General features: G+C 36.3%; 1 pseudogene; it reads right to left on the bottom strand.

Annotated features, from left to right (window-relative positions):
• Positions 1–10246: 10246 nt before the first annotated feature.
• Positions 10247–13679, bottom strand: LOC114052170 (annotated as a pseudogene).
• Positions 13680–13919: the final 240 nt, after the last annotated feature.

The following is a 13919-nucleotide window of genomic DNA, read 5'->3' as shown; positions in this document are numbered from 1 at the left end:
TTTAGCAATATAGACTTCAAGATTGCCTTTCGAGGGGGCAACTAGGTGGCGCAGTAGATAGAGCACCTGCCCTGAAGTCAGGAGGACCTGAGTTCAAATGTGGCGTCAGACCAAACACTTGACACTTACTAGCTGTGTGACACCGGGCAAGTCACTGAACCCCAATTGCCTAAAATAATAATAATAATAACAATTTTTTAAAAAGATTGCCTTGTGAGCCTTTGGAGGCTTTTATTTATTCCTAAAGAACTTACTTCATAGCTGCTAGACCTTTGTGTTGAACATTAACCAAAGATGTATAAATACATGAAGTTGTGAAGCTAATTGGAGAAAAAGAAATTAGATCCCTTAACAAGAAATAGAAGCAAATGACTGTGACCCATTTTCTTATGAACTTAATTTAAAGCTTTAAATCACCTTCAGCAATATGTACCAAGAAAGGCAGCATAATACATTGGTAGAGATTTGAACTAAGTCAAGATCTGGGTTCAAGTGTTACCTCTGACACATACTGGCATGTGTGACCCTAAGCAATTCACTTAACCTCAGACAACTCTGTACTAAACGTTGCAGAACAGTTGACTGTCTTCTTTGATAGAGGGAGAATTTGTTCATCAGGGATGTCTGCAACAGTGAAATCACGTGTCCCAACCAAGATTCATAGATAAGATAACACATGCCACAAGTAAGGAAGATGATGCCAAATGCAAGCCATCACTGATAGGAATATCATTGGAAATATACAACAGCACCTGTTATCTGACCTACTCTAATAAAGCCTCATAAATGGCTGAAGTCTTTCCCCTACCCAGCCTTGGCACGGAAGTCCCAAACCTTCTGGTGGTGTAATTCCTAAAGTATGTTAACTAACTGTAATCTATACTAGCCAATTTCCCACATGAGAATACTTTTCAACCTAATAGATTTGTTGCTTAACCTAATGGCCACTATTGGTATTACAGAATTTTTAAAATATTAGGATATGTTGTAGGTATATTAAGATAGTAATAAATTTTGCTTGTCTTTTTAGTTGCGAGGGCTAATTTTAAATCACAAAAATGTCCCTTTCTTATGTTATTTAAAGAACCTGTGATTTAATTGGTGTGAGTAGCCTCTCATCAATCAAGATAAAAAACTGATATCGCTTCAGACAAACGGTCTTGAAGAGTTGCTATATAGGGGCAGCTAGGTGGCACAGTAGATAGAGCTCCAGCTTTGGAGTCAGGAGGACCTGAGTTCAAATCTGACCTCGGACACATGACATTAGCTGTGTGACCCTGCACAAGTCACTTAACTCCAATTGCCTCACCAAAAAGCAAAAAAAAAAAGAATAAAAGTTGCTACAGCCAAAAAATTCAATGTGGACAATCTGGTAACAAGCCTCTATGATTTCGTTAGGTTGATTCTTTTTTGTTTGTTTTTTGTTTTTAGACAATTGGGATTAAGTGACTTGCCAAGGGTCGCACAGCTAGTAAATGACAAGTGTTTGGTCTGAGGCCAGATTTGAACTCAGGTCCTCCTGACTTCAGGGCCGATGCTCTATCCACTGCGCCACCTAGCTGCCCCTCGTTAGGCTGATTCTTCAACAAATGTAGTGCTGGGCCTATGATATCGGGACTTATCGTACTTCTCTGAGAACCTGATGTCACCCATTTTCCATAATAAAGCATCAGAGTATAAGGCTTTAGTGGTAAATGTAAAAGAAAAAATACTAAATACCCCTAAAGTGACAAAAGCATCAGTCAGTTTAACATTCTGCTAAATAAACCAGTGTGTTAAGGATAAATATGGACCTACAGAAGCAGGTAAGGGAAGATGGCAGTGTGTGGACCTAGAGGAGCCTAGATCCCTGAAAAGCCTTTAAAAAGCACCAGAGGGGTTTCACAACTTAAGCTGCCAAGATGATGGAATGAGGAAGGAACACTCTGAAGTCCTCCCAAATTCCACTCCAAACAACTAGAAAACTGCCCCAGAATTTATCTAGGAGCAGGGAAGCAACTTATCAGCACAGGAGGAAAGGTCTGTCTCAGCAGCAGCAGCAGCAGCCAGCCTCACAGCAGGGGGCCTGGAGCCATCCACCAGCCAGGCCCCACTCTCCTGCAAACCAGCAGCCCCCTAGGCAACTGAGCAGTCTGTGCAGCATAGCAAGGCCCCATCTCAGTGACTCAACCCCCAGCACAAGCTACCAAGCAAGGCCTTGACCCCAGGGCTGGCCAACAGAGAGACCCCATCCCTGGAGCCTACAAGCAGCGTCCCTGTTTCCATAGCAACCCAGCAGCAAGACCCCACCCCTGGGGCAGACAACAACAAGATCCCTTCTCCAGAGCCAGCCACCAGAAAGACTGTGACCAAAGCAACCCAGCAGCAATGCCCCACTCCTGGAGCAGACCAGCAGCTATATCCCACACCAAGGTGAAGCCAACAGGGAGTTTCCACACCTTCCCCCACCCCCACACCCCCACCCCAGTACAAGCCAGAAGGGAGTACCCTCCAGAAAAAGCAAGCAGCTGAACCCTAAAGCCCAGTAAAAGCCAGCAGTAAGACCCAGAACCCTAGCACAAAAATCTTGGGACAGTGCTGGACCAGAGCCCAACTCTCATAAAAACACTAAGTCACAAAAAAGTCAGAAAATGAGCAAAAACAACAAAAAAAACTTGACTGTAGAAAGTTACTATGATGATAGGGAGGCTCAAGGCATACGCTTAGAAGAAGATCATGTCAAAATGGCTACATGTGAATCCTCACAAAGAAAAATGTAATTTGGTCTCAGGCCCAAAAAGAATTCCTGGAAGAGCTTAAAAAAGAGTTTTAAAAACACATTAGAGTAGAAGAGAAATTGGGAAAAGAAATTAGAGTAATTCAAGAAAATCATGAAAAAGTCAATAGCAGGGGAAAGAGAAACAAAAATGTACTTAGGAAAATAACTCCCTAAAAAATACTGGCCACATGGAAAAGGAAGTACAAAAGCTCACTGAAGAAAGTAGTTCCTTAAAAATTAGAATTGGAACAAATGGAAACTAATGACTGTGAGACATTTTGTTAAAAGTTAAATGGAAAATGTGAAATTTCTCATTGGAAAAGCAGTTGACCTAGAAAATAGATCCAAGAGAGATAATACAAGAATTATTGGACTATCTGAAAACCATGATTAAAAACACACACACACACACACACACACACACACACACAAAACCTGGACAACTTTCAAGAAACTATCAAAGAAAACTGCCCTGATATATTAGAACTAGAAGACAAAATAGAAATTGAAAGAATCCACCGATCACCACCTGAAAGAGATCCCAAAATGAAAACTCCCAGGAACATCATAGCCAAATTCCAGAGCTCATAGATCAAGCAGAAAGTATTCGCAAGCAGCCAAAAAGAAACAATTCAAATATCATGGAGCTACAGTCAGGATTACACAGAATTTGGCAGTTTCCACATTAAAGAATCAGGAATGTGATATACCAGAAGGCAAAGGAGTTGGGATTACAACCAAGAATCATCTACCTGCAAAACTGAATATAATCTTTCAGGAGAAGGGGGGGCGGGGGATGGACGTTTAACAAAATAGAGGGTTTTCAAGCATTTCTAATTAAAAGACCAGAGCTGAATAAAAAATATGACCTTGAAATGCAAGATTTCAAGAGAAACATAAAAAGGTAAAAAAGAAACAAGAAGGAGAAAACAAATTCAATTAGGTTAAACTGTTTATATTTCTGTATTGCAAGATAATATTTGTGTAGCTCAACAACTTTATTACTATAAGAGCAATTAGGAGGATATGTAGACAGGGATACATGTCTACATGTATCAAAGTACATGTGAGATAATGATGAGATAATACCCCCAAAAAAACAAAGAGGTAAGAAAGAAAACTGCACTAGAAGAAGGAAGTGGGAGATTAAATTATCCCACGAAAAAAGAAGCATGAAAAAGCTATTATAATGGAGGAGAAGATGGGGGTGGTGTGGTAAGCAAAGCAAAACCTTACTCTCATCAAAATTGGCTCAAAGAGGGAATGACATAACACACTCAGCTGGATATAGAAATCTATCTTACCATATAAGGAAATAAAAAGGGACAGGGATAATAGAAGGGTGATGGGAGACTGAATAAAAGGGAGGGTATGGTGGGGGGGTGATCAGAAATAAAACACTTTAGAGGAGGGAAATGGTGGAGTAAGAAAGGAGGATAAACAAGCAAAAAACAGCATGGAGGAAAATACACAGTTATAACTATAAATGTGCATGAGATGAACTCACCCATAAAATGGAAGTGGATAGCAGAATGGATTAAAAACCAGAATCCTACAATATGTTGTTTATGAGAAACACACTTGAAGCAGACATACATACACAGGGCAAAGGTAAGGGGCTGGAGCAGAATTTATTAATCTTCAACTAAAGCAAAGAAAGCAGGGGTGGCAATCATGATCTCAGACAAAGCAAAAGCAAAAATAGATCTAATTAAAAGATAAAAAAAAATTATCTTGCTGAAAGGTACCATAGACAAGTCATATTATTACTAAACATATATGTACCAAATGGTATAGCATCTAAATGTTTTAAGAAGTTGAATGAGTTACAGGAGGAAATAGATAATAAAACTATAGTAGTGGGGGACCTCAACTTTCCCCTCTCAGAACTAGATAAATCTAACCAAAAAATAAGAAAGAAGTTAGGGAGGTGAATAAAATTCTGGAAAAGTTATATATGATAGACCTCTGGAGAAAATTGAATGGGGATAGAACAGAATATATCTTTTTCTCAGCAGTACATGGTACCTACACAAAAATTGACCATGTATTAGGACAAAAACCTCCCAACCAAATGGAGAAAAGTTGAAAGAGTAAACACATCTTTTTCAGATCATAATACAATAAAAATTCAATAATGGACAGTGGAAGGAGATTAAAAATTAATTGGAAATTAAATAATGTAATCCTGAAAAACAAGTGAGTAAATAATAATTTCATTAAAACAACTACAGTGAGACAACATACCAAAATTTATGGGATGCAGCGAAAGTGGTACATAGGGGAAACCTAATTGCTTACATCAATAAAATAGAGGAAAAAGCAGATCAATGAATTGGGCATTCAACTAAAAAAAAACTAGAAAAAGAACAAATTAAAAATCCTCAAACACCAAATTGGAAATCCTGAAAAATCAAAGGAGAGATTAATAAAATTGAAAGAAAATCATTGAACTAATAAAATGAAACTGGTTTTATGAAAAAAAAAACCAATAAAATAGATAAATCATTGGTTAATTTGATTTAAAAAAAAGAAGAAAACCAAATTACTAGTATGAAAAAGGAAAGGAGTGAACTCACCACCAATGAAGAGGAAATTAAGACAACTGTAGGAGCTATTTTGCCCAATTATATGCCAATAAGTTTAATAATCCAAATGAAATGGATGAATATCTACAAAAATATAAATTACCCAGATTAACAGAAAAAATAAAATACGCCAATCTTAGAAAAAAATTGAAAAAGTCATCAAGGAACTTCCTAACGGAAAAAAACAAACACAGGACCAGATGGATTCACAAGAGAATTCTACCAAACATTTAAAACAGGCTGCACAACCTGTGGCCTTTGGGCTGCTTATAACACACCAGAGGATTTCAGGTGGCAACATGAAACATGTAGAGGAAAACATACTTTGTATGTAGAGGAAATCCTTTGGATTTGCCCGTGGGCTGCAGGTTGTGCAGGCCTGATTTAAAAGAACAATACTATATAAATTATTTGGAAAAATAGGTGGAGTCCTACCAAATTCCTTTTATGATGCAAATGTAGTGCTGATACCCAAACCAGGAATAGCCAAGAGATAGAAAATTATAGACCAATTGCCCTAATGAGTATCAATGCAAAAATTTTAAGTAAAATACTAGCAAAGGGATTATAGCAATATATTACAAGGATCATACACTATGACCAGGTGCGATTTACACCAGAAATATGGGACTGGTTCAATATTAGGAAAACATAGCATAATTGACCATATCAATAACAAAACCAACAAATCATATGGTTATCTCAATAGATGCAGAAAAAGCCTTTGGAAAATATATCACTCATTACTATTATACGCTAAAGAGCATAGGAATAAATGGAGCTTACCTTAAAATGATATATAGTATTTATCTAAAACCACCAGTAAGCATTATCTGTAATGGGGATAAGCTAGAAGCCTTCTCAATATAATTAAGGATGAAGCAAGGATGCCCATTATCACCTCTGTTATTTAATACTGTATTACAAATGTTAGCTATAGCAATAAGAGAAGAAAAAGAAATTAGAGGAATTAGAATAACCGATGAAGAAACAAAATTATCACTCTTTGCAGATGATATGATGGTATACTTAGAAAATCCTAGAGAATCAACTAAAAAACTACTTGACAACTTTCGCAAAGTAACAGATTACAAAATAAACCCACATAAATCATCAGCATTTCTATATATTACCAACAAAGTCCAGCAGCAAGAGATAGAAAGAGAAATTCCATTTAAAATACCTATAGACAATACAAAATACTTGGGAGTCTACCTGCCGAGACAAAGCCAGGAACTATATGAATACAACTATAAAACACTTAACACAAATAAAGTCAGATCTAAACAACTGGAAAAATATTAATTGCTCATGGGTAGGCCAAGCCAATATAATAAAAATGACAATTCTACCTAAATTAATCTATTCAGTGCTATACCAATCAAACTCAAAAAATTATAGAGCTAGAAAAATAATAAAATTTATCTAGAAGAACAAAAGCTCAAGGATATCAAGGGAATCAATGAAAAAAATGAAAAGTGTTCTAGCCATACCAGATTTCAAATTGGATTATAAAGTGCTAAGTATCAAAACAATTTGGTACTGGCTATGATATAGAATAGTGGATCAGTGGAATACATTAGGTACAAATTACATTATAGTAAATAACCATATTAATCTCATATATGCTAAACCCAAAGATCTGAGCTTTTGGAACAATAACTCATTATCTGACAAAAATTGCTGGGAAAACTGGAAAATGGTATGGCAAAAACTCGGTATAGACCAACATTTCACATCATATACCAAGATAAAATCAAAATAAATACATGATTTACACATAATGGGTTCTACTATAAGCAAATTAGGAGAGCATGGAATAGTTTATCTGTCAAGTTTATGAATAAGGAAAGGATTTAGGACCAAAGAAGATATAGAGAGCATTACAAAATGTAAAATTGATCATTTTGATTATATAGAATTGAAAAGTTTTCGCAAAAAAAAAAACAATGCAACCAAAATTATAGGGAAATCAGAAAGCCGGGGGGGGATTTTCAACAAGTATCTGATAAAGATCTCATTTCTCAAATATATAGAGAACTGAGTCAAATTTATAAAAATACAAGTTATTCACCAATTGATAAATAGTCAAAGGATATGAACAGGCAACTGTCAGACAAAGAAATCAAAGCTATCTATAGTTACTTGAAAAAAATGCTTTAAATCATTATTGATTAGAGAAATGCAAATTTAAACACCTCTGAGGTGCCATCTGACACTTATCAGATTGGCTCATGTGACAGCAAAGGAAAATGTTGGATACTGGAGGGAATATAGTCAAATTGGGACACTAATGCACTGTTAGTGGAGTTGTGAACTGATCCAACCATTCTGGAGAGCAATTTGGGACTATGCCCAAAGGGCTATAAAACTGTGCATTCCCTTTGATCCAGCAATAGCACTGCTAGGTCTATATTCCAAAGATATCAAAAAAAAAAAAAAGGGGAAAGGAACCTATTTGTATAAAAAATATTTATAGCAGCTCTTTTTGTGGTGGCTAAGAACTGGAAATCAAAGGGATGCCCATCAATTGGGGAATGGCTAACCAAGCTATGATACATGAATTTAATGGAATATTATTGTGCTGTAAGGGATGATTTCAGAAAAACCTGGAAAGACTTACATGAACTGATGCATAGCGAAGTGAACAGAACCAGGAGGACATTGTACACAGTAGCAGCAATATTGTTTGATGGAGAACTGTGAATTAGCAACACAATGATCCAAGACAATCCCAAAAGACTAATGATGAAGCATAATATCCACCTCCAAAGAAAGAACTGATATTGATTGAATATAGACTGAAGCATGCTATTTTTCACTTTCTTTAATTTTTTTTCTTTTGAGTCTTCTTGTACAAAATGACTAATATGGAAATGTTTCACATAATTGCAACATGTGTAACCTATATCTCATTGCTTACTGCTGAGCTGGGGGGTGGGGAGGAGGGAAGGATAGATTTGAAACCCTAAACTTTAAATAAAAATGTTAAAAGATCGGGGAAAAAGTACCAGAGGGAACAATGAAATATAGAGAATCAGGTATAAATTCCTTCAACCACTGTAAGACTTTGAGCTCTAAGCAGAGGCAAGCCAGGATAACGTAGGAGGTAAAGCACGTAAGCACTTCATTCCCACAGGAGGACCCATGGCCTGAGTAGCACCTAATGCAGGATGACTCTGGAACCTTAGGTACAGGGGACAGGACTAAGGCAGCAACCAGCAGACCATGCCTAATCCAGTACCCTAGCAGCCTGTACGTGAATTACTCAAACATTTATTTGAAAATTTTAAAAAATTAAATATTTTATTTTTACAAAGATCCACTTTATCTTCCTCCACTCCTCATTCCCTTGCTTTTTTTGGACAAAGCAAAAAACAAGCAAAACCCTGTTACAAACACATAGCTAAGCAAAACAAACTTCTGTATTGATGTGTCCTCCCCAAAAAAGATCTTGATCTTCACTCTTAACTTGTCACCTCTCTAGAGGTGGGTAGTGAACAAGCATTTAAGTACCTGCTGTGTGACAGGCACTGTGCTAAGCACTAGGGATACAAAAAGAAAAAAAAAAAGGCAAGAGAGAGTTCCTGCTTTTGAGTTCACAGTCCAACCATGGCAGGAGACAAAATCAGGTGATTCCTGAAAAAGGCAGGACCTAGTTTCAGTCACTGCTATCCAAGAGAGTATGGAAAAAAGCAGACTTGAACTCTAACACAAAACTTCAATCCATATATTGAGGCTGAAGATAAGAGTAAAGAGAAGAAAATGCCAAACATAATAAGGAAATTGCTTGAAATGAGAGAAGACCAAAAAAAAAAAAAAAGACCAAAACTTAGATGAAAAGAGTAATTCCACAAGTCCAGATATATAGCCTAAGAGAGAAACATGTCCTCACTACAAGAGCCACATTAGCATCTAGAAAAAATGAAATGAGTTATAAAATAAAATGTTAAAGGAAATGTTAGGTAGGAAAAAATGGCAAGAAAAATTAATACCTTAGAATGGGTGATGATAACTTTTACCCAGGAAATGAACTCCTTTAAATTTAGAATGCACTAAACAGGAAAAAAATGTTTCCATGAGACAGAAAGAAAAATGAACACAAAATCAAAAGATTGAAAAAAATCCAATATAAGGTATATACTATTAAAAATAAGTACCTGAAAAAGAGATCAAGGAGAGATAATCTTAGAATCATCTGACTCCCATGAGGAAAAAAAGACCTGGATAGCATATTCAAGGAGTCATAAACCAAAATTGCCCAGATTTATTAGAACCACATCAAAAAATGAAAATATGAAGAATACACCCATCACTTGCTGAAAGAAACCAGAAAAAGCAATCACTCCAAAATGTTATAGTTAAAACCCAAAGCTTCCAGGTCAAAGAAAAAGAAATATAACAAAGAGAAAAAGTTCAAGTACCAAGGAACCACAGTCAGGATCACAAAAGACTTAGAACTTTATGCTGTATATGAGAGGAGAGCTTAGAATACAGTACAGTATTCCAAAAAGCAGTAGATAAAGGCTTACAACCAAAAATTATCTATTGGGCAAAACTTAAGTATAATTCTACAGGATAAAAATAGACTCTCTATAAAAGAGAACTTCAAAGCATTCCTGATGAAAAGGAGAGAATTGAACAGATACTCTGAAATGCAAATGCAGGAGTTGAGAAATAGAGAAACCTAAATATATTTGAATTTTGGAAAGGACTCTGTGATTAAGAACTCTACATGCTAATAAGAAAAAAAAAATCAGGAGTCTTCTCATAATCCTAATGCCTTCAAAGGTCATGATAAATTAGACAGGCAGAGTGCCTGAGGGGTTGTGGTTTTAGTCTTTTCTGTTTTTGGGGGGAGGGGTTCTCAAGTTTATTGGAAAGAAGGCAAAAGTAAATATTAAACAGCTCCTCTTGATGTTTCGAAGTTCATCCTAGCTATAGGCTGGGTAACTTGCAGGTTGGACAAACTGCCAAAGTCCAGGAGTTTCAACATTTCTTTGGTATCAGGGTCCACTTCAATGATTTCCTGATCCAAAGCAGAGACCTCAGGGATGTAGTTGTCCCTCCTTTCTCTTTCCTCTTCCTGCAGTTTGATGGAGATACCTCTCACAGGGCCTCTCTGGATCCTCTTCTTCAGATGAGTAACGTAGCCCGCCATCTTGTTGCAGAGCTTTCTTGCTGGGGATGATGGTGATCTCCTTGCACACATGCTTGTTGGTGTGGAAGTCATTGCTCAGGGGGGTGTAGTACTTCTCGATGATGACTCGTGCTGCCTTCTTCACAGTCGACTCATGTTGGCTCCAGAGGGTGAAGGGACAGATTTGGTCTTTTCTAATGGTCTTAAGAAACAAAGAAAATGAGAAGGAAAGGAAAGTATACTGGAAATGAGGAAGACAGGGCAGGAACTCAATCATATAATAGGAAGAGTGCATGAAATGAAAAATATACAAACATGGGGGAAGGTGTGGGGTGTGTAGGCCCCCCATGAAATTCACTTTCATCTGAACTGGACAAAAAAAGTTGAACACACAAACTGTGATGCAAAAATACATTAAACTCAAAAGGGAAATGGGGGAGGGTGTTGAGAGAGGATAAGGTAGGTGAGGGATGGTCATAAGGAAAACAGACTGAAACAGAAAGCCAAAATTAAAAGGAAAGAGTAAAAACCTGTTATCAGGGACAGGTCAAAGGAGAAGAGAAGAGGGGCAATGGATCACTTAAAAATTGCAAATGTTAGTCAAACTTCTCTTTTCCCTCTTTTGTTAAAGTGGAGGGTGCAAAGACAAAATAATACAAAAAGACAGGATGAAGGGAAATGTAGAAGTTACAACTACGAATGTGAATTAACTGACCCATAATATTGAAGATGATATAACAGATTAGAAAGCAGAGTCCAACAATATTTTGCAAATGGTGTACTTGAAACAAAGATTCATCCAGACTTAAAATGAAAGTCTAATATGCTTCAGATGAGCTCAAAATAAGGGGTAGCAATCATGATTCCAGGAAAGACTGCAAGAAAAACAGACATAATAAAAAGATAAGCAGTGAAACTACATTGAATGAATTGATATTTAATGTAAATCAACAATAGCATAGCATCTAAATATTAAAAGGTAATAATTGGAGTGAGAAATAGACCCTAACATTATAATAGTAGGGAATTTCAATGTACTCCTTTCAGACCTAGACAAATATAACCAAATAAAAATGAAGTTAAGGACTGAACAGAACTTTAGAAAAATTAGAGATGATTGATCTCTGTTGGTTAGGGAACAGAATGGAGTTTATATACTTTTCAACTATGCTGAAGTTTACAGAAACTGACCGTGTATTAAGAGCATAAAAGCCCCACAAACAAATGCAGAAAAGTAGAAATATTAAACATTTTTTTACTGACCACACTACAATAAAAATTAATTAGGAACTAAATAATCCTAAACTTATAGGTCAGAAAATAAATCATAGAAAAAATGGAAAATTTCATTGAAGGATATAAAAATAATGAAACAGTTTACCAATACTTATGGGATGCAGCTAAAAGCAGTCCTTAAGGGAAATTTTTTTCCTCTTCAAAAGCTTTCATCAACAAAAAGAAGAACAGATGGGTGAATTAACTATGCAACCAAAAAAACCCTATAAAAGCAATAAATTTAAAAACCCCAAGTAAACACCAAATTTAAAATTCTGAAAATCTAAGAAGAGATTATTGGAAGGAAAACAACTATTGGATTAGTAAATAAAACCAGTAACTGTGTGTGTGAACAGTTATAGCAATATAAGAAGAATACTGATGAACATCAGTCATAGAATAACATTCATTTGTTGACTTAATGTCATTGTCTGTGACATGACATGAGATTGATTTGTTTCCCATTTTAATGTATCGTAGATCCTGGAACTACAGGTCAGAGCTTGAGGTAGAAGAGAGTAGACAATAATGAAAATTACACCTTTATTAGTTATTTGGGGAAAGCTTAATTTCATCTTTTGACTGCCTTCTACAACTTGTCCATTCCCTCATTTCCATTCTTTTCTTCCTAACAATTAGAGCAATCCAAAAATAGAATGAGAGAGGTGGTAGGATCTCCCTCATTGGAGGTTTTAAAGCAGTTGCTGGGTGATCACTTGTCAGGAATGTTATATGGGGATTTTTGTTTTATGTGGCTAATGAGATCCTTTCCATTTCTCAAATTCTATGATTCTACCATAATTCCTTTTCCATCTCCATATTCTCTTCTGATTTTTCTGGTCTTTTCAGTTCCTAGTCTCCAAGATTAATGGAGTAGATTTGTGTGGAAAACCATTCATGTTTTTTGTCTTTCATTTTATGACTTGGGGTAAACACTGTGCAATTACATAGCTCTGAGCATGCCAATATTTGTGATTAAATTCTTTATAAATGTTTTTTTCTTTTTTCTTCATTATGTGGTATATGTTCAGGACCTTGATGCAGTTGGCATCTTGAGGAGCTTGTAGAGGAGGAAATCATCAATAACAGTGACAAACACCTTTGGCAAGCGTCCGTTTCCCTGTTGAATTCCTTGCTTGATGCTAATAATTACAGGTCCTTGAACAGAGTTCCCTACAATTGCATCTATCAACGAACCTTGAATGATCTTAGTAAATGCATGGATTCTTGGTCAGATCTGACTAAGTCCAGTGATTCAGACTTGGGGTTAGAATGCAATGAGATACTCATGGACCATAAAATATAATAAAAGTTACTTTATAACAAAGGAAAACACTGATAGAATTCCCAAGGTTAAAGGGTATTAATTAATATAAAGCAGCTACTCCTTCCATCTTTGCATCCTCTAGTAACGAGTTATGCTATTTTAGAAAGGCATTCCCAGTAGATTAGGCCTTTTATGTTTTTGGGGAAAAAAGGTCAAATGGCCTCCCTATCCTCTTAAAGGATGAGCCCAGCCTACATAAAACAGGTATACTCCTACCACATCCCACTTGTTGGTGGCAAGGTCCCAAAAATATTTTAGTGGACCTTCTATCACAAAAATAATGTTAAAGTAACTCTGACCAGAGGAGGAGCTTAGTACAAAGAATAGGCTAAAAACAGTACAAAAGGTCTTTTAAAAAGAATGATCTGCACTGTAGGTATAATGTCAGGAGCAGTTTAGAGTATATCTCCTGATGAAAAAACCAGCCATGATGACCAGAAATAGCCCCAAGGTCAGATGCACAGTCAATGTCAGGATACTTCCATTTCCCATCATAGATTTAAGTCATCTGTATCATGATACCTAAGAGTTGATAGGCCTCTTGCATGAATTCTATCCAGGGACCTAAGCTGATACTGAGACTCACACCATACCCATTCAGTGTTCCTCAGTCATCAAGGGACCTAAGATTACCACCAAGTTAGCTAAAAGATCACCTTCTAGGTCAGAGACTGGCAAACTATGGCACTTTGATCTACTGCCTGCTTTTGTACAGCCACAAGTTGAGTGGTTTTACATTTTTAAATAAGGTTTTATTCTATTTGAAAATGTAAAAACATTTTTTAGCTTAGACTATACAAAAATAAATGTAGTTTGCTGATCTCTTATAAG

This window comes from Vombatus ursinus, unplaced genomic scaffold, assembly GCF_900497805.2.
Source record: "Vombatus ursinus unplaced genomic scaffold, bare-nosed wombat genome assembly UNPS02014807.1, whole genome shotgun sequence".
NCBI classification, from domain to species: Eukaryota; Metazoa; Chordata; class Mammalia; order Diprotodontia; family Vombatidae; genus Vombatus; species Vombatus ursinus.
Note: the sequence above shows the minus strand (reverse complement) of the source record. Positions and strands in the feature narration are given on the sequence as shown.